The sequence below is a fragment of the Galleria mellonella genome, unplaced genomic scaffold, assembly GCF_026898425.1.
Source record: "Galleria mellonella isolate WM207_F2 unplaced genomic scaffold, CSIRO_AGI_GalMel_v1 utg159, whole genome shotgun sequence".
Classification (NCBI taxonomy): Eukaryota; Metazoa; Arthropoda; class Insecta; order Lepidoptera; family Pyralidae; genus Galleria; species Galleria mellonella.
The window spans coordinates 3777769-3803611 of record NW_026442004.1 but is presented as its reverse complement, the minus strand read 5'-3'; the positions used below and the strand labels follow the sequence as shown (position 1 = coordinate 3803611).

The 25843-nt window shown below is 30.4% G+C and overlaps 1 protein-coding gene across 4 annotated transcripts in view; it reads right to left on the bottom strand.

The window, feature by feature from the left end:
* Positions 1-24444, bottom strand: part of LOC113518767 (uncharacterized) — a 38660-nt gene extending 14216 nt beyond the window's left edge. Inside the window, exons 1-5 of one of the 4 annotated variants that reach the window (XR_004223892.2) lie at positions 24042-24444; positions 21885-22064; positions 19523-19618; positions 19293-19438; positions 18186-18561 (exon numbers count right to left, since the gene is read on the bottom strand). The gene's annotated coding sequence lies outside the window, so the exon portion shown is untranslated. The other 3 variants (XR_008252559.1, XR_008252558.1, XM_031907980.2) reach the window with 3 other exon arrangements.
* Positions 24445-25843: the final 1399 nt, after the last annotated feature.

The window sequence follows — 25843 nt, the reverse complement described above, 5'->3', positions numbered from 1 at the left end:
TTTTGATTACGATATCAAATTACCCAAACTAAACGACCTATGTGTCTTATTAAAGCAAGTCAAACATAAATAAGGCTGTTTAGGACAGCCTGGACAGTAAGTGGACACTTTATTCGTTTTATTCTTTGCCAGTTTGGCGCCATATATTGCGGCAGTATTTTCATAACAACCGTTGCAGCGTCGTCTCGTCAACTTCGTTGGACCTTCAAATCTGCAAAGCGAATGACTCCTTATGCTGCATTTTTCTGGAATAAAGTTCCATTTTTAATCTAAATATATATAAATGTGGAAGTGAGTGTTTATTATCTTTTAGAGCTTTAAATACTAAACCAGTTACTACGAGGTATACATATACTGCATAAGATAGAGAAAGACATGGGTTCCTTTTAATTGCGATCAGTGACGAATTCGCGGGTAATGCTAGTCCTTGATAATTTTTGTATTTAAAAATTATATTATTAAGACATAAGAAGCCAACTTCAACTTAACTAATAATAATAATCTATTTTGAAATTATTAATATCAGAAATATTTCAAATCAATTATGTTTATGTCATAATTACCACATTCCATTAATATCAACGGATCTCCTATAAAAAGGCAAGGCATATTATTGTCATTTCTATACGATAATTCTGAGAATCTAACATTAATGGGAAAGGGGAAAAAATCATCCATTTTATCATTATTACCTAGTCGTTTTTTCATTTATTTGGGGCATTACATCTTCTTCTTCCACAAATACCAGTCAACTTTCAGCTCTAGGCTCACTCCTCTTTCATACCCATAATATACTCAGCCATATTACCAATGCACAATTTAGGATAACAGTAAAGAAAGTTGAGGATAAAGCCAGGAGTTGGTTCATCATGGTATATTCATCAAAACAAGACAAGTTACAATTGTAATTATTTGTACTGACCCTCTTTATTTCGCATTTTAGGTCATATGTAATTTAATATTTGCTTTCTTACGTTAATTAACTATACAATAATAAAAATATGAACCCTGTAAACGATCAAGGTTCGAGTAAAGCAGACAAAGAAATGGGAGCAGTCTCGTCTCATTGTCGTTTCATTTGATCGTCTACAGAGTCTATAAGACTTATGCTTTAGAAACGGTTCTCTCGTGGTGGGAATCCGTTCGTAAACCATCATACATAGAATTTGTATATATCGTAATTAGATTCAGAATTGATTATTTCATGATGTGATTGAATATTTTATGAATTGGTTGTATTTCATGTCTGGTCAGAACAATGAATAATCGTTTAATGATACGAAATCTTAAAGGAATGGCTACCTCTTGATATGGTCAAACATTGTTTGAAAAATAGTTAATAAAATAATAAGAGATTTTTTTGTTTTGAAGAAGGCTAAAAATAGCAAATAGATGTCATTACAGCCATTTAAAAACTAGTGTATCTGAGGAAAACTACTTTCAATTAAACCGAGTAGCTGTTAGTAGATAGATCGATAGATTTCCAAGGCAAGACACTGTTCGTGTAGCAAAACTTCCTTACCTATTAACAATACATCATATATGACACATTTTTAAAAAATTGCCGTTTTAAACAACACATTATTTAAATAACAACGAATTAGTACCATTGCAACATTAAAAACAACTTTTGCTTAATGTATAAAAGATGAAAATAATGAATTTATTTATAATAATAAAAAATATTTTTTTATACAACTTAGAATGGCAAACAAGCTGGAGGCCCACCTGATGGAAAGTGGTAACCGTCGCCTATACACTTGAGCAATACCATGGACATAACAGAGTATACTGTTTCGCCCATGATACCCCCATGCGTTGACATTTCTGAGGACTCAGGTGTTATTCCTCTATACCCAGTAAATTCACGCCATATCCCACCCTTCAAACCGAAACACAGCCATGCAAACACAGCTGCTTCACGGTTGAAACACGAATGGGACAGAGGTACCCAAGCAATCGACTTTTGTACAAAGTCTCCCTCTGGAAAATAATCCAATTAACATTATAAATACGGAAGTTTGTAAGAATGGATGGAAGTTTGTTATTATTTCACGAAAAAACTATTGAACTAGTTTGAATGAAATACGGTCGGTATCTGAGTAGGTTATACCATAACTCAGCACATAGGATACGTTATGTACTGATTCACGCGGCAAATACCACAAGATAAAGCCAGTAACAAACAATTCTAAATATTGAACATATCAATTTAAAATTTTATTATATTTATTATAATCGAGATCAATTTTTAATATTAATTAATATCTACAATAACATTAAGGTGGCAAACAAGCATAAGGCCTACCTAATGGTAAGCGGTTACTGTAGCCTATGAACGCCTGCAATACCAGGGGTAATTACGTGCGCGCTGTTGACCTTATTAATATTATTTAGAATCAATCGGCTTAATTTTACAGATAAAATGTAACATTTACTCACATAATTGCTAGTCGTAATGGTACGATGTGAATGCATAACATTCGATTTCATTATAATTTTTTTAAATGCATACATTTTTATATTCGATAAATTGATTATAAATATAATACCCTGTACAATTTAGTCTTACACAAGTTTTTAGTAAACGATATTAAAGTAATACGAAACATTTCAGGAACTACGAATGGTTGATTTAAAAACAAATAATTTAATAGCTAATTCACAATAAATCTTATAGATAAAAACAAAGGAACATACATCGTATCCTACAAAAGGCTAAAAATTGATTTTAAATCTGATTTAATTTTTTTCTTACATTTCCTAAGAATATTTATTATATATTTATAAAATCTTTTTTTTTTAATAATTACAAATAATATTCTTTATGTCTAAATAATAAAAAAATGGTATACTTCCCGGAAAAAATGTGCAAATATACCTATCATGTGAATTTATCAGAACACATACTTATAAACTATATAAGAACAATGTACCAGTAGAAAGTTATACCTATTGGCCTAATTTAGTTTTGTAAATTAAAAATTACAAAGTATTTTTTTAATATGTAAGTTTATAATAAACAGATACTGAAGTATTCAATTATATAACTATCTTTTATAATTATAAAGGTACATTTCGAGGCGGAGATGTCTATCTGATTATATACTTATATTTATACAACCTTTAGCTACCATTTAAGACATGTTCACTGCCAAAAATATAAGATCATATTTAATTATATATATATATATATATATATATATATATATATATATATATATATATATATATATATATATATATATGTGTGTAACAGTTAAAATCCGTTTTTAATTATATGTTTTCCATGTACACGTTTTCCCTAGTTAAAAAGTTCTTTTTTATCAAATGACTATGTTATATCTGGAATTATCTAGTTAAAACTACAATTTACTGCTAACTTTGAAAATTAGTTGAAATTAGTATTAGATGAAACTTCTTTAAAGGAAACAAACTAAAAATAAAACAAATTGTCTTTTATAATATTCCTCAATCGAAATAGTTTTAACTAAATCGTTTCCATAAAAGGCGTTCTGCATAGTTAGAAATATTGAGTTCAGAAGGGGAAAAATGGTAGGACATTTGATACGACACGATGACCTAATGAACATTATAATAGAATGTAAGATAGAAGGAAAGAGGGAGACCAAGGCATAGTTACATCAGGCAGATAAAGGAAAAAGTTGGTGTCGTGTCGTATCAAGAGGTGATGAGACTCGCGAAAAATCGTAGCTCTTAAATAGGATAAATAGAGATATATAGTAATAGTTAGATTATTAGTATTAGAATTTAGTAGAAACTAGTTTTAACTAGAGAAAACTAAAAACGGATTTTAATTATAACATTATTCTATGTTTTGAACTTATCACTGTACCTTAGCAACTTAGTTTTTCACAACCTTAAAAAATTAGGAATATTCAATGTCACATGCATAAACAATTGTTATCTTTACAAAAATCAAAGACGTATTTAAAGGAGGGGTTGGGGGAAGGCGTGACGTCCTCATAATCGTCTAACGTCCCCATCTAGACAAGGAGCGAAGTTGTCAGCTATTAGCAAAGTCATATCTAAGAGTAAATATGCGCCCAGTTTAAGGGGCCCATCCGACTCTGGAAATTAATCTAAAATACGCCCATCACAAGAACACAGTATTAGAATAATAATATTCGTAACATAGACATTATATTTTTAAAACATATGTTCATTTTTCCTATCTTTATACATATATAACGGGAAGTTAACAAACTCATCGTGTTTGCCGTTTTCGACAATTGTTTCAACTATTGCGAGCTACGGCATGCAGGCAGTGTGAGGCGAGACGCTGTGATGTAAAGCATCATACGCCCCTGAAGAAGACCTGACGAAGGCCGGATGATATCGGAAACGGCGAGTTCGTTAATTTAATGTTCATTAGAAATTATAAATGGTCAGCCTAAAAGTGAGAAAGGAGATGCTTTACCTTTCTCCTCCGACCTCATAACACATTACATGCAAATAGTATATTATATAAACACATACATACACACACACACACATACCGATAAAAGACAACATGTTCAGAATACATAATACAATAAAAATATTTTAAATTCGAACATGGAATAACATATATATTTTTCTTAAAAACAGTTTCTTATTGACGAAGGAAAAACGATTACTTCGGTTGCATGAAATAATATATGGGGAGTACACACGGGAGTCTGTTGATTGAAAGTATAATTATGAAAATTGATTTGCAATTAGTTTCATAATTATATAATATAGTCACAAATAAAAAAATCAGACAGAAACGGAAGTTCTCCTGAGATATTCCATTTTTTAGAAGTCGCTTTATTTTTACAAGACATTTAATTTTGAACATACGAACCTAATCCTTATTTCAAACCCTTACAGTGTAGTTTCTTTATACAAGCCGTCTTCTGTCTTCTCATATACGGGAGGTTTGTGTGTGTGCTCGTGTGATATACGGACTAATTCATAATCATCGTTGACGTTGAGACATACGTTGCAGTTCCATTTGACTCTACCAGAACAATACCAACGCTCTCCCCCGGGAACCGGCGATGGGTTTGTAAAGGAGTATTTGTTCAACATAAGGATAGACGCTCCGTCTACTGCAGTAACAACTGTCACTGGAATGGAATAGGATATATGTAATAGGCTATCTATATACATAGAATTATTTACAATAATATAACAAGAAAACAGTACATGCTCATTTTTAAGACGTCTCTTATAGAAAAAATATATGTAATAATTTTATGATAAAAATATTATTTTATGCGTATATTTTTATTAATCTACGTAATATGGTATTTTGTCTTCTCCATTGAACTGTTTTCAAGTATATCTATGCTTTTGTTAGCTGGTAGAAAATGTCAATAGCATTAAATGCCTTTTGTGTCTTTTTTATGCCCTACGTGAACTGAAACTGAGAACTTAACAGAGAATAAGTTTTATTTCGGGAAACGAAACGGTTTTTGATACAGTAACACCGAATAAATCAAATTTGAAATAGGTACATCTCATATAAAAAAATCTTATTTGGAGTATTTTGAATCGTTTTTGATTCGTACTTATCTATGAAAATAATGTGTATAAGTATATAAATGGATTGCATGAGAATTTAATGAAATTACTATGTTTGTTTCCGACAATTGTTTCAACTTCATCTGGAAGTCTTTTTCAGGCTAAGTACGGTGATTACGTTGCAACCTCTTACCTACCTTGTGAGCCACATCGAAATGAAAAATACAGTCATCACCTTCCTATCCTTATCCCAATTATTATTTGGGATCGGCGTAATATGTCTTTTATCCATATTACAAAAAAAATTGGCTTATAGTTTTACGGCCGGCCGCCTGTCTGACGTCAACCCTCTTTGGGAAACGATTTGGGAATCTTTGGGAAAAATACAGTAAGTTCATTAAATTCCACTCCAGAATAGGCCATCCCTTCCTGGGATGTTGTAAGAGGTGATTAAGGGAAATTGATGGTAGAGGAATGGGCAGCAGCGTCCTTCAAAAAATCTCTAAAAGCCTAACTGTGGTTGCCAACCCGCCTGCGAAGCGTGGCAAATACTGGCGTATACTGAGAAGCAATGCCTTACCTTAAAGGACTCAATGCCCTATCTTAAAATGAAAGGCCTCAAGAAAATTAAACAGATTTGCTTTTTCGTAATCACTTAATTCTTCTAAAAAAGTTTTTTTGGCCTACCTTAAATTTGGGTCTAGCTACGGCCCTGGTTAATTGTGATAGATTCATTGTTCGTGTATTTTATCCACCTATACATTCGAGAGCGATTGCTAATCGTTATCACACACCACGCCTATTACTATAATAACCTGCACTTGACCACCAAATGTATGATAACCAATTTTTGTATAGCAGCCGATAGTCTGAACGTTATCAAACGATGTTCTTCATTTATTGCTTTACTGGCTCTTATCAGATTACTAATTAAAGCCGCGCAAGTCAAACGTTAGGAATAGGACACTAAAGTAGTTATAGTAAAACTATTTGCCAATAGAGGGAAAGGGATTGTTAGTAATGGAGTCTAACGTACCGAATACAAAATATCAGGTCGACCTCAACGCGGTTCCACTGGAAACTATCGTAGTTAATTCTAGTGGAATTCGTCACGATGAGCTAACTGACCTATCTTTTTATCCTTACCTATCATCCCTCTCTGGTGCCCCGCCAGCGTATACCGATAGCACAGGCGGGGTTACCATTTCATTATCACCTATTAAAAAAAATCATTCGCCATTTTGAAATTTTATTTCAAATTATCATTAATTACAAAACAACAAAAACCTCGAGTCTCGATTCCAGCGCCACCTAATCGTAGTATGTCATGCCCAACTTAATATAAATATAATTAATTCTTAAACATGTTGTTAATAAAAAAAAAAAATATTCGCTAATTTGCCACGACTAATACCTTTCGAATTCAGTAATAAATTAAACAAAATCAAATTGTCCATAAGTAGGCCATTGCAAATGAATGTAACTTAAGATTTATTCCATAAATTCAAAAAAGTATTTTAATAATAATAAATGGCACCAACGTGTAAACCTACTCATTGCAAAAATAATTTAAAAAATAGGTTCCGAATTGACGAGATATCACGTAATATAAATACAAACAAAAAAAATACAATCGAATTAAAGATCTTCTTTATGAAATCGCATAAAAGTTATCTGGAAGAAATTGCTTAGCTATAAGACCGCCTTTAGTATCACTTCTCAATAAAATTAACTGTATTTACTATTTTATAAATAGTATATAAAAAAAGTGTAAAATAAATAAATAAAAACGAGTAAAAAAATATACAAGTAATTTCATAGTTGACAGTTAGCATTTACCACCAGATGGGATGGCAAAATGTTTACCATTATAGTCCCATAAAAAGTAGATTTAGATATTGGTATTAGTTACTGATTATTCGAAAAATTTTACTTGTGGTCTCGACATAGCATAGGCCGCCTTCCTTTTCCGTGGGTGTCGTAAGAGGCGACTAAGGACCTTAACTATAGAGGGATAGGCAGCAACGTCCCTCTTACCACCTCTAATGTTTAACTGCGGTTACTAACCCGCTTACCAAGCGTGGCAAATACTTGTAAAACTCCCCTTATGGGGAAGGCTTACACGTTCAGCAGTGGACAGTTAAGGGTTGAAATAATATAATAATATTCGAAAAATAAAACACTTTTTAAAGAATATTTTTTTTAATCTATTTAACATTCCATTCTTACTCTTTACAGACTGCACTAAGGTTATTAAGTAACATTTGCTCCAACGATTTTAAACTAACTCTTACTACTATGATATGCTTAAGTTTGTGAAGATGTATGCATGAATGTTTGTTAGTCTTTCACACAAAAACTACGGATTTGAAAGAAGTTTTGGTAAACGGGGAGGTTATATCCTACCTTAACATACAGGATACTTTATATACTAATTCAAGCGCGCAGAACCGCGGCATACAGCTAGTAATTATAAAAACGAAAGCTAGCCAAGGTATATGTAGATATTTATTAGTCAATCTCATATAAATGACTTAATGGATTTTGATGTAATTCAGCACATTAACAGACTACACTTTGCAAATTATTATTATTGTAAATTTAATGTATAAATTTGATAAATTTAAATGATAAATTTGCTGTATAAATTTCTTCTATGGTATACTAGCTGTATACCGCGGATTGCCGCGTGAATCAGTACAAAAAGTATTCTATGTGTTAGGTTATGATATAACCTATTATTGTACCAATGTTCTGTAGTTTATGCGTGAGAGAACAACAAACATCCATCCATCTAAATATCTTTACAAATTTTCAACGCAACAAATGCCTTAAATAGATGTGTCACCGACCAAGTTTTAGATACTTCACAAACTGATTTTTATATCATTATAAATATGAACATTTTGAGGTAGTTCCGTAATGTCATAATATAAAAATATGTACTTAATATAAAAATTTATATTTTAAAATAAATGTTAGCACAATTTAGGTCAACTCTTACCAATTATACGTACGAGAGACAAAAAAAATGTTATTTACATTTAGTAAACACGCAATATAGCAAATATATTTTCGTTAACGATACAGATTTAAGAAAAAAATAAAAATTTTAAAGACAGCTTATTTCTATAAAAAAAAAATTGACTAAAATAAATTGTAAAGAAAAATAAACATAATTTTTTTCTTAATATTTAATCATGATGTTAATCTCCAGAAGTAAATAATGAAAGTCAATACGATTCTACTATTTAAAAAGACAACAAAAACATCTTATTAAAAATAAAAAATGTATCACGTGTCATAAAAAGATATTTATTTATTTACCTTCTTGTAATATAGTCTAACGATATGTAAGTAAATTTCTTTTTAACAATACTAGTATTGATATACTAGTAATTAGTATTGTAATTATTTGTGTTGGTTTTACTCATATTTTTAAATCGGGAGACCGAATAGTTTCGGTCTCGATAGGAGCCCTTATTTATGAGCACGGTTTATTACAATACAGTATGACTCACGATAGTTATTATTTTACACCATATAATAATTGCAATAGGTATGTAAAGAAATATAAATTATACACTTACTCATAATAATGTTTTTGTCTAACATATTTTTATTATTTAAATATATTATCTTAATACTACATATCTTAAAAGCTATTTTTTTTTCTATTTTTTCGTTATTCTCGTACATAAAGATGTTTTTATCTATGGATTAACATTAAATGTCCAATATAATCACTGATGGATGACAGAGGACCTTTATTTTTATAAGTATACCTAATATTCTTAATTGGGGGAAAGGGATTGTTAGTAATGGAGACTGAGAATCCCATTGCTAGCAATATACCCAACCAGGTCGACCTCCTCGCGGTTCCCCCTGGAAACTATCATGATTAATTCCTGATGAATTCATCATGATGGGCTAACTGGCCTGTTTTCATCCTCATCCATCACCCTTCACTGGTGCCCCGCCAGCGTATTCCGTTAGCGCAGGTGGGGTCATTCCATTTTCATCCAATAAAAATATTCTTAACTATAAATAAAAATACAAAAAAATATGTTCACGACTACAAACTCTAATGGGGTAGTCAAAAGTAATATACCTACTTTATTTATCGACTGTTAACATCGTAGTGATCGCCATTTCATGGAGCATATCCGTCATGGCACAGGGTGGGTGTACCTTTACTCAGATTAATTTGATTTGTTATCGACGTTTTCCATCACCGGAGAGTTAATATAAAATTTTAACGTGTGCCAAATACAAAGTGTTTACGCCAGTCAGATTAGAACTTACTACCTTTGTGGTCTCTAAATCGGGTTTGTATACCACAGGGTCGTAATGTTCAAACATGACAAAAACAACATAGATTTGACTAAATTGTTGCAAAATAAACATGTTTAGGTTTATCCTGTATAGAGGACGGTTCATGGGTATGAGCCTGATTATGATTCTTCTTTTTCGTTGCCACTATTTTTAAATTATCATCTGTAATCAGTTTCGCTTTGCACTCCTTCGCCTTACTCTGCGTACACCTCCATACAGTTCCTCGGTTCGATTTTGTGCTTCTAGAATAACTATAGTTTTTGTGCAAAAGTATGTATCTGCCTTTTTTTTCTTTCATTTTTATTAGAACTGGACCTGTAAAAAATATAAAATAAATTATTTTCTTTCATTAACGATAATTTATTCATTTTCATTATTTTATAATTAGTAAATTTTTTAATTTGTAGGTGATAAAATGAAAAACATACACATATATGAGAATCAATAATTTACTTAATTTCGTAATGTTACATATACATAAAACTATAGTCACAAGTTTGTCTAAATATATCTTAAATATTAAATTGTAAATCTTAACACATATGAAAAAGTAAAAACATCAGTGATGTTTCATTAAACAAATACATTCTACAAAATTATTTATAATTTTAATAAATATGACTAGTATTGTTGTATTTTTTTTTAACATCACTAAGCAATAACACAGTTTTTAATTTTGTTACTGTTACCATTACATTTTAAAGTGTTCTACATTCTATTTGTAGTTCTGCTTAGGTAAAGAGACAAATTATAAGAACTATTGAGGTCAGAAGGGAAAAAATGTTAAGACACTTGATACAACACGACAAATTTATGAACATTATAACAGAAATTAAGATATAAGGAAGGAAGGAAAGAGGGAGACCAAGGCATAGTTACATCAGGTAGATCAACGAAAAAGTTGGTGTCGTGTCGTATCAAGAGGTGAAGAGACTCGAAGAAAATCGTTGTGAGTGGCAAGAGTTCCATCGACAAGAGGGCAGCTCTTAAATAGAAAAGATAGACATTCTATTTCAATAAAATATCGAATGTTATTTGAATACATTAAATTAATTACTACTATATACATTTAATTAGATATATAAGACTTTATAAAAAAGTATAGTGGTAACCACTGTAGGTTGATTTATCAACACTTCATATAACACTTAAATTAGTAATAAATATAATAAAACATAAGATACAGTATCGCAGATATACTGCGATATTCTAATTTGTTAATTTTTTTTATCACATAGGTAAGAAATTCATACATTTTGTATTTTCTTTTAGAAAATACAGTAGGATACCACTTTTTTTTCCACGGCGAATTGTTTGCAAGTTGATCGTGAAAATATTAAATTTTACAAAGTTACTATGTATTGTAGTTACTCACATTTACTTACTGTTTTCATGCACTTTCTACTTACATAAAACTAATTGTGTTTATCAATGTGATCTATTATTGGCGTTATTTAGCAAGTGGTAATAATTGATTCTGACAAAAAATTCAATTTAAATATTAATAATATGCAGTTATCCTCCGAGTACTTAAATTTAATTAAATTATAATCATTAGAATCAGTTTACAATTGGCGAAGATATCTTGTGACATACAAATCGAAACAATCTAGTGAATTCAATTTTCTTTCTTATAGTTTGATTTGGTATTATAAATAAACAATTTATTTTTCATAATTCTTACAACATAATTGATTTATTTTACATCCATTTATTTCAAACATTCAGATTTTTTTTCAGATCTAGACAAACGATTACTATAATGTCTATGACAAGTCTTTATTATCTTTCTTTCTTACATCTAAATATATAAAATCATGTATGATAATTTGTACATACATACAAAGTGATTTTAATAATGTACATTGCTTATATGGTACATATTTCTTTTATTTATTTATTTATTCTTTATTGCACAATAAAACTTTGTACAAGAGGCAAGCTTAATGCCATATGGCATTTACTACCAGCTAACCAATAGGTAAAAACAGAAAGCGTATTAAGGGCAGATATGGTGAAAAATATGTGACATAATTATAGTAACATACTGAAATTATACAAAATTTTATGTATGTTATAAAGAGGCAAATAAATTTTATTTCCACTTGATATCATTATAACTGAATAGTTGGTGTTTACAAATTATTGCACATTTATTATTATATTAATTATGTCAATAAATATTTTATGTGACAAGCCATTAAAATGTTATGTAACAGGTATTATTGTATATCCCTGTATATACAGTGTTCCTCTGTAATATACAGAGGGTGAAATCTAAATAATTATAATCCATTTAATAGAAGATTCTACCAGTAAACCTGAACATTGTTCTCAAAAAAAAAAACAGTTAAAAACGACAAAAATAATTATGTCTCGTATACTCATCATGGCGAATCCAACTGTCAAATAAATGTCAAATAACTGTATTGGAAGAACTATAATTTTTATAATTATAAAATCCACGTTTATTTCTGAACGATGTTCAGATTTACTTGTTCACTGGTAAAATATTTCTTATAATAGTGCTAATGTCTTCGATTATATTCTGAATGTAAATATCGCAGCAACATTATAGAAATAAGAAGTAATTTATACCAAAATATACAAAGTGAAAGTGTTTGAACGCGCCAATTTCTGGAACATCAATCATCGGATTTGAAAACTTCTTTTTACATATGGTAGTTCATTTCTTGAGTAGGCTATTCAACATCACAGGTACAGGACAGGTGGTAGATTATACTATTGAAGAAATATTGTGATTTCTTAGTTTCCTTAACTACTTCAGGAAATAGCTACTACCCTCAATTCTCTTCGATATGCAGACGACTATTAAATGACGTTTTACGCTTTACGAATATGTATATCTTCAATATATATCTTCTTGTGTGCGTATTTTGTATCGTGTGTATGTTTGCCCTCTATATATTGCACTTTATTACAGAAGTCAGTGACAACTTTCACTTTGCACTTTTTCGAGTTCCTTGACGCACAATACCACGTGACATAGTCCTTTTTAGATAAATAGCTCTTGTTGTATGTGTAATCTTGATACAGCAGCATTGGCTCACCACGAGATGACTTCAAAATGTATGCTGGAGAAAAGTACATTCATTAATTTTGTAACAACAAAATTTTCATGTTAATGGTTCGATCAAATACAGGAATTAAAATAAAAAAAATATATTCAATTCTAAATATTAGAAAAATTACATTAATGAAATTACTTACATTGATAATTAAAAAGACAATCATAAAAGTTTCAGCATCTGCTCTTTTCGACGGAGGGACTTCTTTTTTTTACCACTGAGGTGGCAAACAAGCATACGGCCCACCTGATGGTAAGCGGTTACCGTAGCCTATGAACGCCTGCAATACCAGAGGTATTACGCGCGCGTTGCCGACCCTGAAGAAACCTCTTTACCCCCTTTTGAAGAACCCCATGCTGTAGTCTCTTGGGAAAACTTCAACTTTTTATGAATAAAAATAGTGACCCCGCTTGCGCTATTTGTGAGTTTATACCCAATGAGAGATGATGGATGAGAACAAAATATACCGTGGCAAATTCATGAGGAGTTAACCACAATAGATTCCAGGGTGACCTTATAGAGGTCATCTTGACCTATATTGCTAGTAATGCACATCACTACTACAAGTCTTTTTTAATTACAATCCTGTCCCCCGTAAGCCAGTGACTTAACTAGGTATTTAATCGATTGGTTTAAATATTTACAATCATACAAATACAGAGTCAGACGTCTTAGCTGTGTGCACTTTTTTAAATTTATAATGAATGTAATTCCGATACCTAGGTACAATTGGCAGAAAACAACTCGATAGACATACAATAAAATTGCGAAGTAGACGCCTTTGTTTGAAAAATTATGACTACATTACACAATCATAGCCTTACAATCTTGTCTTTTTATCAGATTTAATAATTTAAAATAAATAGACAATAAAAAAAACATACGTATGCTTTTACTGACATTTAAGTAGCGTTATTTAGTTGTTTATTTGAACTCACAGAGAAAAAGGTGTGTAAAAAACATATCGAAAAGAATATAAAAATACAAATATATATATATATATATATATATATATATATATATATATATATAAAATATATATATATATAAAAGGCCGGCTGGCCAAGTGGCCAGTCACTATTTCTTTTACACACTGTCATAAACAGACAAGCTCAGATTATCTTCGAAATGTGCCAAAATAATGCTAAATATAGAGAGACAGATTAAAATCATTCGATTGTTCAAGTTAATCAACGGCTTATTATAGTTTAATACAGCAATAAATCTTTATTGCATTTATCTATTACGATTTATAATACATTTATTTATATTGCTATATTAAATTTAAGCCGAACAAAGTCCGTTGGTGAAAGTCACAGATGTTACGAGATTAACTTTATCACATACCTATTGTGATATGACAAATATGGAATAATGATTAAATAATTGACAATTCTATAATAACAAATTTATTATTGGAATTAAAAAAAATAATAAAATATAAAAGAAAGAATAAAACAATAATATTTTGTTCTGCGCAATTTGAATTTTCTAATGTCATTGTATATTTACGAGTATATGTATTACGTTTAATAAAGAGTAAGAGGTAAACAAATAATGGACATTTTTTTTTCTTTCTAAATCGATAGCCACAAACTTTTGAGAAAGAAATATAATACATTCTAAATAACAATTTAATAAGTGCCACACAATCACACCACAAGATCTTCAAACTAGGATGTTATGACGAATCAGACTAATCACTTAGGGGCACAATCCAGAACACCTAACATTATATCCTTTAAAGGAACTTTTCTAATAGAGAAACATAACATTTTTATAAAACAAACAAAAAAATATATAAACTATACGTACTAACTTGACGGCTAGACTCGCTGTATTAGTAGATATCTTTCTGGAACACCTTAGTTCTTAATATATAATGCGCTATAATCATGTCAAAAGTTGCTATAGCGAGATATTTGGGTGAAGCCCAAACGTCATAAGTATGATGTAAAAAAATAATGAAGGCTCTAGATAAATAATATAAATTTATATTATGACAAAACACTTGTAAATGATTTATTTGAAATTAATGAATTATTATTCACTTAAAAGTATAAGTTCCACACAAGAGTTCCACTTGCATTTCATTAAACTGGTCATCTAATTTAGAAAACAAAGGAACACTAGTCGGGCTAGTGGCCGAGGTAGCGCTAGCGTACTGCTATGTGCTCGCAGGGAATGTAATTATTATAAACAAACTGTGGTGATAGATTCGTAGAAGCAATATTGGTCGTACTTAGTATATAAATACTCTCTTCAGTTGAAAACACTTGACAGAGTGGTCGTGGTTTACAGGATTGTCGATTAGGCTCTTCACGATTGAGGCCTTCGCAATAAGTTTTCATATATTTCTGCTCACAGCCGAGCATATAAATGGACTACCTATCTAAATATTGCTTAACAAAAGTCTTAGTGATTAAACTGTAGTCGGTGTAGTTCGTCACGATGGACGAACTGATCTGCTTCCATTTTCACCTAATATTCGGTAACAATCATTATTATAAAAAATAAAAATTCAGAAAATTTTATACCTTTCAGATGGGATGGGAAATTGGGATCCTGGAAAGTGAAACTCGATTGTCGATTCCTTCAATGATTTTTAGGTACAGTTTATTGAGATTTTTATAAAAAAAAAAACGATACAATTGCGGTAATCGTTTATACAATAAATACTCAAACGGTGTCTATTATGTCGACAGATAGATTATCAAGTTTAGCCACTTCGTACATAACGAATACCGTATTTTTAAAGGGTAATAATGGAATGGTAATCCCGCCTGCACTGTACACTGGCAGGGCACCAGTGAGAGATGACAGTTAAGGATGAAAGTAGGTCAATTAGATTTAATAATAAAATTGAATTGCAATGAGTTTCATAACAATTAACCAAGATGGTTTCCAGGGTAGCAATGGAATTGTTAGATCCCCATTACTAACGATCCCTTCTCCTTTCATTCCACGAACAAATCGAATTAAGTTCAAATAAATAGTTAATGGGGCAAATTAGACATTATTGACAATCCACCTAATAAGAGGAGGGATGGGGAGGGATTGTTAGTAATAAGGACTACTAGTCCCATTGCTAGCAATATACCCTGTCAGGTCGACCTCCACTGGAAACCATCGTGTTGAATTCCAGGTGTACTCATGGCGCTGAGCCGACTTGCCTTTTCACTCTCACCTATCATCTTTCATTGGTGCCCCGCCAACGTATAACATTATCATCCAGTAAAAAAATTAGAGGAGGATATTATAAGTGGGGACAAGTGGCCCCATAGCTAGCAAAAGAAGGTCGGGTTGACCTTCACACGGTCTCCCTGATAACCATCATGATTAAGTATTACACGCGATATAATGACTTAACTTTATCCTCATCTATCATCATTCACTGATATCCCATCAACATATACCAGCAAGCCTCGGTTCTTGTACTTCACACCAAGTTTAAACTTACTTGACTTCAAAAATCTCACTCGACACATAATTATTTCACAGTGTAAAGTGTCAAAATGTCTTACCTTAGTATAGAGTATAATATATAGTAAAGATACACAGCGGGAATTTAGCATTAATAAAAAGTATGCAATTCTATCTATACTCGTATATTTGACCTTCAGATTTAAGTAACTTTAGTCGCTTGTGTAAGTCGTAATGTGCGAAGGGCTTTATTTTATTAAACAATCATTTAAATTGTTCTAATGAGGACAGTTAGATAACTATCCTTAACAGTAATATAACATAGAAATTAATATTAATGAAATTAGAACGTTAAATACATATAGTATTCCATGGATCACATCTAAATTAAAGTTACGACTATGATAATCTAAAATGTACATTTTGTCTACATCTATATGTAATACATATAAGCACGCTGTATTTTTTAGCGAAAATAACAAAAAAATATCACAATATCAGAGGTGAAACGAAGATAATGTTGTATGAACCTTATATAGTATTAATAAGGTTCATTATAAGTTCTAATCATGTTTAAAATCATAATAAATGTAAAAATGCAATAATAAAACAGGGCTACGATTAGATGGCAGCCTTTTGATAGTCGTTTTGCCAAACATAGCGCTCTATTTATGTTTCATAAAATATTAAACTAATTTATAATTTACTACAATTAAATTTTTTATTTTTTATGTCGAAGTTGAGAATCCAGCATGCCTGTCTCATAAACGTCAGTAAAACCAGAGGCATCACACAAGCATTGCCGATTCTTATAAGATTAATAACTTAAATCAGTGTATTTCTTTCCTAATATTTTCAACTGATTTGAAAAAAAGAAGGTTCTCTATGTATTTGTCTTTTGTTTTTTTTATGCTTATCACCTTCTAATTACGTCAATTGTAAACCGATTTAGAAAACTTTTATCTTAAGGGTATATACTTACAGATCGGTCCCATAGAAATTTTATCAAAATCGGTTCAGTAATTCAGTATTTTAATCAAAATGAATGATTTTGCCACAACTGGCATCTTTTGTGGGACACCATTCTTAATTATTTTTATTGTGGATACAGCATGTACTATTAATACTTGAGAGGTACATAATCCGATACTAGTCTTCCAAGTCCGAAAGATCATCGAATCTCACAAGTGTATGATCGATTTCGTCCGTCATGTATTTGTCGCTGTGCCTGTCCCTGACTCTAACGTAAGCGCCTTTCTCATTAATGTAGAAGGTCGGTGGTGGATGGCTGTGCTCATTGTTGATAATCAGCAGCTCCCCAGCATTGGTCAGGGCGACTTGAGCGTAACATTTCTTGGAGCACCGCGAGGAACACGCCCAGCTCGTTCGGTTCTTGCTTTTGCAGTTCTGCGCGTATGTATATTGCTCGTAGACAAGTAATTTAAATCCCTTTTTTGATGTTATAAAGTGTATTTCTGCAACAATATAACATTGTATATAAAGGAAGCCTCTTTTAAAAGTTCTGAAGCCCTGGATGAAGAGAATAAGACAGAATGGGCGTTTGGCAAAATAATCTAAAATACACAGACATATTGTCTGTGAAAGAGAATAGATATTCCTCAAGTAATATGATTGAATTTTGAATAGAAGTTTGGAAATTATTTGTACTTTTGGAAATGCCGCGGCATAATATGTGTTGTATAGCTATGAAAGATTCAAAGATGTATTTTTTATTTATCCACCAAATTTTCTTGAGGAAATCTTCAGTTTCATGAAGGCAGGGTGAAACTGTTATCATATGTAGAAATAAAAATAAAAAACAACAACTTGTATAAAATATATATTTAATTATTTAATGTCATCAACTATAACTGTAATAATCACTTCCAAATATGAAGTATTTATTATAAAATAAAAAATAAAATTAAAATTAATAAATATCTTTATTAACCAACAACGAATTTGAGACCAGATGATACTTTGACTTTTTTAGGGGGATGGTTGTGATCAGAATTATAATTCAATACTACAAAGGGTGTTTTAGTTTCGTCGGTGTTGATGTGAGCTTTGCAACCCTTTTTGTGATGACTCGAGCACGTCCAATAGTTTCCATTCTTCTTTCTATTTCTCAAGGAGAATGTGTATCCACGGAATAATAGCATACCCGTGCCTCTTGTTTGCTTTGAGGGTATTAATGACACCGCTAGAACAAAAGGATTTGTTTTAAAAATATATGATTATTCATTGTTTATTACATTCATTGAGACTTCTATTTTTTTTTTTAATTGTTTTTGTCATCGTGAACAAGCCCTTATCGCGTTTAAGATCAACAGTGATTATTAGTAACATTAAGTTGTAATCTTTATAAAAAATACTATATGAAAACCAAAAATATTAAATATAAAAACATATTTGTACTATTTCTGTATCTGAATCCTTTAAAATGTTAATATTTAAATAACAACTATATAATACATTTTGAATGCGAATTACTTAATTTATACCCTAACAATTTCCTAAGCAAAAACAACAATTAAAAAAGAATTCCGAGATTTGTTTATGTCTATGAGCTTTACTAAAAACTGCATTAAATTTTTAGTTATATTTCATAATATTCTGAATTTGAACTGACAAAAATTCTATAGAACCAATTTATGAGTATATATCCTTTTAGAAAAATATTTTTTTTAAATTGGTTTAAAATTGACGGAGCTATGAGATAACAAACAGAAAAAAAAATACAACCGAATTGAGAACCTCCTTCTTTTTGAAGTCGGTTGAAAATCATCGACGTCATATGACATTTTTATTGAAAAAGTGTAAAATTGTGATCTTAAAAAAATCTACATAAATTCGCTTTTCAACAACGAATTTTACTCCTGTTGCAAACTCCTTAGTTCTTTTATATATTTAATTTTTATAATTATTTTTTACCTTTTTTGTTATCTGTTATAATCCTTTTCGCTATAGATCGTAGTCTGTCTTCCGTAGTTTTCTTTATTATATTTATTTTCCTTCAAACCCATTATTTAATTATACTAAATACATCAATATACATTCCATAATATTGCCCACAGTTCCTTAAATAATAACATCACAGTAAGTAAAAAAATGGGGTACGCTTAGTTTTCTATTTTCCATATGATTTAGAACAAAATACCTACTTAATTGCATCATCATTTTAGTCATTCAATCACTGTGATGTCCTCAGAATATGCTTTCGTGTGTGCGAATTTCACTATCATATCCCACCCTTCAAACTAAAACATAACCATGCAAACACATATACAAAATGCATATTTCACTTCAAATATGTTTAATCCTTACTTATAATATTATAAATGTGAAAGTGAGTTTGTTACCACCTTAACGACTTAGTATAAAGTTTGGTATATACATACTATATGGGACCGACAATTTTATAGGCTACTTTTTATTCCGACCAGTGAATATATCCCGGTCACGCGGACAAAGTCGCGGGTAAAAACCAGTTATAATTTAGAAACACAACTCATCACGAGTTATAAATAAGGAATATATTTGAATATAATAGTAATACAGATTAAAAAACCACTGGTTCGTAAACTGATTTGTTTCGTTCAATTGGCATACAATAAAAAGAAAATTTAAAAATCGCATTTTTAATGACATAATAAGAACACTAATCGTAATATAATGTATAATAAAAATATAAAGATGTATAATATTAATTATTATAATTTCACATGAAATTTCAACGACTTTCGCCTTTTATACAATTAAAACCTTTATTTCTACTAGAGATCATGAGAAATATCATAATAGGAAGAACTAAAAATTTAAAAACCTCCAAAAATGTATATAACAAGTTTTTGTTTACTAACGCACCGTATTAGTATGCGAGGCATACATTGTATTTTTTGTCGTTTTACGACTCAAATTTTTTGGCAAAAATGTTCATTTTTACAAGAACTATTAATTTACTACACTCTATTAATTTTACGCCTGTAACATTATCGAAGTAGGCAGAGAGAACAGAGCATCCTTTACAACTCTCATAACATTAACAATACTATCTTACCTCGAAATCATCAACATTTTTGACTTATTTCTCTGACGAGTTTAATCCATCTAATTTCCATGTACATAATGGTAAAAATATAATGACTAAATTTCATTACATTAGTAGGAATGACTAGCTGGAGTAAACAATAAATTAAAATTACACAAATAAACGTCCTCAGTCAATGTATATAAATACATTAAAAATAAATCATATACTTTTAAATAGAGCATCTCTCTACGAACGCTTCGTCAAAAACAGCCTAACTTATTGATTCTTATGTCAGTGGATCTACATCATAAACCATACAAACTTACTCACTTATACATAAAAACATCCATCTTATCATAAACCTACTTTAAATAGCTATTGAACTGTATCTTTTTCTCTTTCTTTTACACTCAATTTCCAATTTGAAAGAGAGCAACAAAACATTGTAATAGTTAAAATAGATTTGTAGAAGGTATTAGTTATTTTGAATAACACGATTCGCCTTTGTGTGTGTGAGCAAATAAACCAAAATATTACGGTCCTCACTAACACAAACAAATGTCCTATATTAAAAAAATACTCGTTCGGCCAATAGTTGGCTGAACTTTGTTTTTGAGACGTTTTTGACATTCACATACGTCTAGAAGTGTATGATCAAGCGTATACACTATAAACACCTTTCAATTCGATGATCATTGATAATTTTGAACACATAATAATCAATATTATGTCAATAGACACAAAATAATATATAACTTCATATACAACAAATTTTTACAAAATATATAAAAATTGCACACACTTGCTTCTTTTTGTAATTAAAAACAAAATTGTCAATTCGCAATTAAATTATGTTGACAATATTGATAATTAAAAATTACACGATAAATATACACATTACTAGACACGGGTAATATGGATACCGATCCGATATCTATATATTAGGTTTCACTGGACATTGATGGCGGAGAAAAGGTCATCACTCAATTCGATATCGCCCATATCGATCAGATATCTATTTTCGAATATGTTAAAAGTCTGTTATGCACTATTATTTTTTTTGAATTACAGACTTTTAACATATTCGTTATTGATCCAATAAACAGATATTGTAACTATAATATATAGATATTACACACTAAAAAGCCGTAGCTGACAGAAAATATAAAATAAAATACAATTTTACAATTGGAATAAATTATGTAGGAACACTGAATGAATTTCAAGTAATTTCATAATAAAGGTCCGACCCTGATAAAATATGAGATCAGATAACCAACGTCAATTCAATTTAGTTGGCTTTTTAATAATTGTTAAAATTAACTAATATTTATAATTACAAAACAGGTACATAAGTGATTATAATTATGGTAATATTTCCATATTATTCATGCTATGTAGTTTTAAAATTTTCTTCATTTTTCTTTTTGAATGCTCGTACACAATGCCGTTTCTAGTGTTAGTTATAAGAGGTGCTATGTGATTGTGTATACCGCGTATTTGTGTAATGTGATCCAAGAAGTCTGTGGTGAGAACAGATTGACACTGGATCCTGGCATACATAACACAGTACCAAGTCTTATTGCCTTCTTTTGTCGCGGGGCATTGTTGGCGAAATAAAAATCCATTGAATAGTAACACTTTTGCACCACGTGCTGTTAGGACATAGCGAGCTGGAAGAAAAAGAAAAGAAAACAATAAAATCTATTTAATGTATAATTTTTAAAGTACATACATAAAAATGTGTGTTATAAAAAGGAAACAGAAATCAGGTTGGGAAAAATAAAAAGAAAATACTGTTTCATTTAATTTATCAATAGAAACAAAAAAAAAAAACAGTTTCACGATATTTCAATTATATTAAAAAAATTTTATATTAAGAAAAATTGAACTATCTCAAAACTGCATAAAATTGTACTCTAGTACTTCATGATCATCATGAGAATGATGTTACAGTGAAGTTTTAGAGTTACCGTTTAAATTATACTAGGTACTTACCACAAATTCTTTAGCTCAAAGTTAATTTTATTACCAGGACATTTATTGAGAACTTAAAATAAATAAGACACCTTATTACATCAAAACTTTATTAAACACAATCATCTGAAATTGTAATAGACTAAGTTCCATATTTATTAAAATAAAAAAAAAAATACTTCATGTCTTTAGAAAATATTATTAAAAACCTACCTACATGAAGATAGGTATGCTATATATTCTATAATTGTACCTTGATAGGATAGACTGAAAATTATATGTAAAAAATAAAATAGATAATATGCAAACAAATTATATAGAACTAAGAAAGTTTGAGAAAAAAGAAACTTTTATAAAATACTTACAGATACTTTTAAACAAAAAATAAAATTTGTTATAAATACAAAAAACAAAATTAAAAAAAACTTACCATTACTGCTACTCTCTGGACATGCGACTTACCTGTAAAAATGAATTGAATGTTATTAATACACATTGTTATGTATGAAAATAATGGGTAATTTGCTTAATAACTTTTTTGTTAATTTATCTAAGTTAATTTATATATAATTATAATGACAATAAAAATAATTTTGCATAGGTTTCTTTTAGGTACCTCCAATGTACTATGGATAAATCATACATGCAGATTTCCCCTACAAGGCTGGCATAATCACTCATATGTACTGATGTCCCAACAAAAATAAATAAAAGAAACTGGTCAATTGCGAGTCAGACTCGTGCATATAATAGCATATCAAACTTGTGCCTTACCAGCATATACCATTAGCACAAGGCGAGTAACTATTCATTAAGAAAAAACCATAGTGGTTCTTTCTTAATGAATTTATCGCAATGGGCTATCAAATTTGTTTTACTTTGCTACAAATAGTGCAGGCAGGGTTATTATTCTATTTTTACCCCTTTAAAAAAATATGAAATTAATTGAACAAATATTTTTATTACTGCAATTCTATTCCATATAAGGAAGAAACAAAATTATGCAACAAGTTATTATATTTTATATTGCAAATAACTTAGAAAAGAATATATAATTTCATGTTAAAAATCTCATAGAAATTAAGAACAAGGTAATGCAATGCAAAAATGCACCAGAGGGAGACTTTGTACAAAAGTCGTTTGCTTGGGTACTTCTGTCCCATTCGTGTTTCAACCATTAAACAGTTGTGTTTGCATGGCTGTTTCGGTTTGAAGGGTGGGATATGGTGTAAATTTATAGGGTACAGAGGAATAACACCTGAATCCTCAGGAATCGCAACACATAGGGTATCATGGGTAAAACAGTATACTCTGTTATGTCCTTTGTACTACTAATGTCTATAGGCGACGGATACCACTTTCTATCAGGTGGGCCATCAGCTTGTTTGCCATTCGATGTATTATTCGTTGTATTTTTTTTATACTATATTTTACTTAATACTATATAGTATTCTCTCCCAGTCAACCTTTAGAAAAACAAAAATATAATTATGCAGTGACAAATACTGAAAATTATGAACAAGTATAAAATTGTTGAAACATTTGTTTGTTGACAAACATTATGCTAAAATATTATCGGCATGTGGCAAGCCGTGTTTCTAAATTTACAAAGTTATGAAACAAGTAATGTAACTTATAAAGTTGGTAAGAAATTGAAATTATTGAAAATATACCTTTATTCTTCCTGATTGGTTTAAACAGTTTTCTGAAGCAATATTCTGTCACTACACTTTAAATACCACTACAACATTTCTTCAAGCATTTTCACATCACTGAGAGACACCAATATAAACAAGGACTTTTGTTATAATTACCAAAGAACAATTAGCAAAATATTTAATTGCACAAAAATTGTTTAGCAAGTACATACAAATAATGCCTGTTACGATAGGATATGTATATTAGACGCGTATTTAAACACATTCTCACTCCAAAGACAAGCTCGATATAAGTTTAATAGGATTTCTTCCATAATTCAAGCAAATATTGAAAAATTAAAAGAAAAGAAGAAAAATAAACAAAATTTTTTAGGTTAGGTCAACCACAGCGTCACTCGAAATTAGTGATTACAGTAACGCTGTCAGACTGTCAGTGTCACGCGGCGTGAAATAAGTATGGTTATAATATAATACTGACCATGTACGATCCCAAAAAAATCGTATGGTATACAGTTCATATATCATTCAGTATTAATACCCAACAATATTTTAAAACAAAATAACATCACAAATAATAAGTGAGTGTTTTTAAAAATATATATTTAGTTTTTAATGTTTAATGTCGCAGATTCGGAATAATGAAACGTGATAAAAAAAAAATCTAAATCCATTCTTAATAAGTATTAAAATTATAAAGCAATTATAATTAGGAGAGTATTATACAAATTGAACCTAAAAAGAACATATAGGATTTTCATTTAAGTACAATAAAATATTGGTAATTGGCAATAGAAATGGCGAACCAAATGTTCTGGGATATTATAAATATAATTAATAACTATAAAACTATAATATGAATACTCTTAAAATAGAATGTGACGATGGTGAGAATCAATCTTAGAGTTTAATTTTTTTTTATATGTAGCAGTGGAATAATAACCCTGATTAGACTGTAGGTTTTTTTAATAGATGAAAATAGAATGATAACTCTGCCTAAGCTATCAATAAACGCTGGCGAGGCACCAGTGATAGAAAATAGGTGAAGATGGCCCATCCAAGATCAATCATAAGACCTAAGTTAGAATCTAGATGTTTCCCTTACTATCATAGTAATATCACAGGTATACCTGGAAAATGGTAGTAATGTCACTGCATGAACTATTCATTCTATATATAATGTAACTACCTAAGTTCAGTGGCGTAGCTACCGAAGGGTTAGACTGGGTAATGCCCCAGGGGCCCCTAATTTAGGGGTCTCTCGGACTCTAGCTTACAAACTATAAATTGAACTAGTGAAAATCTTTCACATTTGGAACATAAACTGGAACCTGGAAACTGGAATGCGACTTATTAAAGTCGCATTCCAGTTTCCAGGAATGCGACTTTAATAAGGACAACATATTTGAAAAAATACAGGGGAATTCCCAACAGGTCTCGAATATTATTGTATGAAACTTGCAAAGAGTTCCCCCATATTCTCAAGCTGTTTTCACAGTCACGTTCTGGAATGCACTGTTTCAACAGCACTCGCTTGGCGACGAATCTGAATTACAATAAATCTGGATTACGTCGAATTCGGAACATGACCAATACGTAATCAACGATTTTAAGTAAATAGTTTTTTAAGTTGGGACCTTAGTTTATTTTTGCCCTAGAGCCTTTGGTTACCTAGTTACGCCACTGCTAAAGTTCCTTAGATAATAGTAATTGATCAAGAATATAATATCGCTTTAAATTTAATGAAGAACTGAGTAGAAATTATTCTTATAGTATAATCACAGAGCAAATAATCTCTACGTTATAGGTATAGCCTTGCA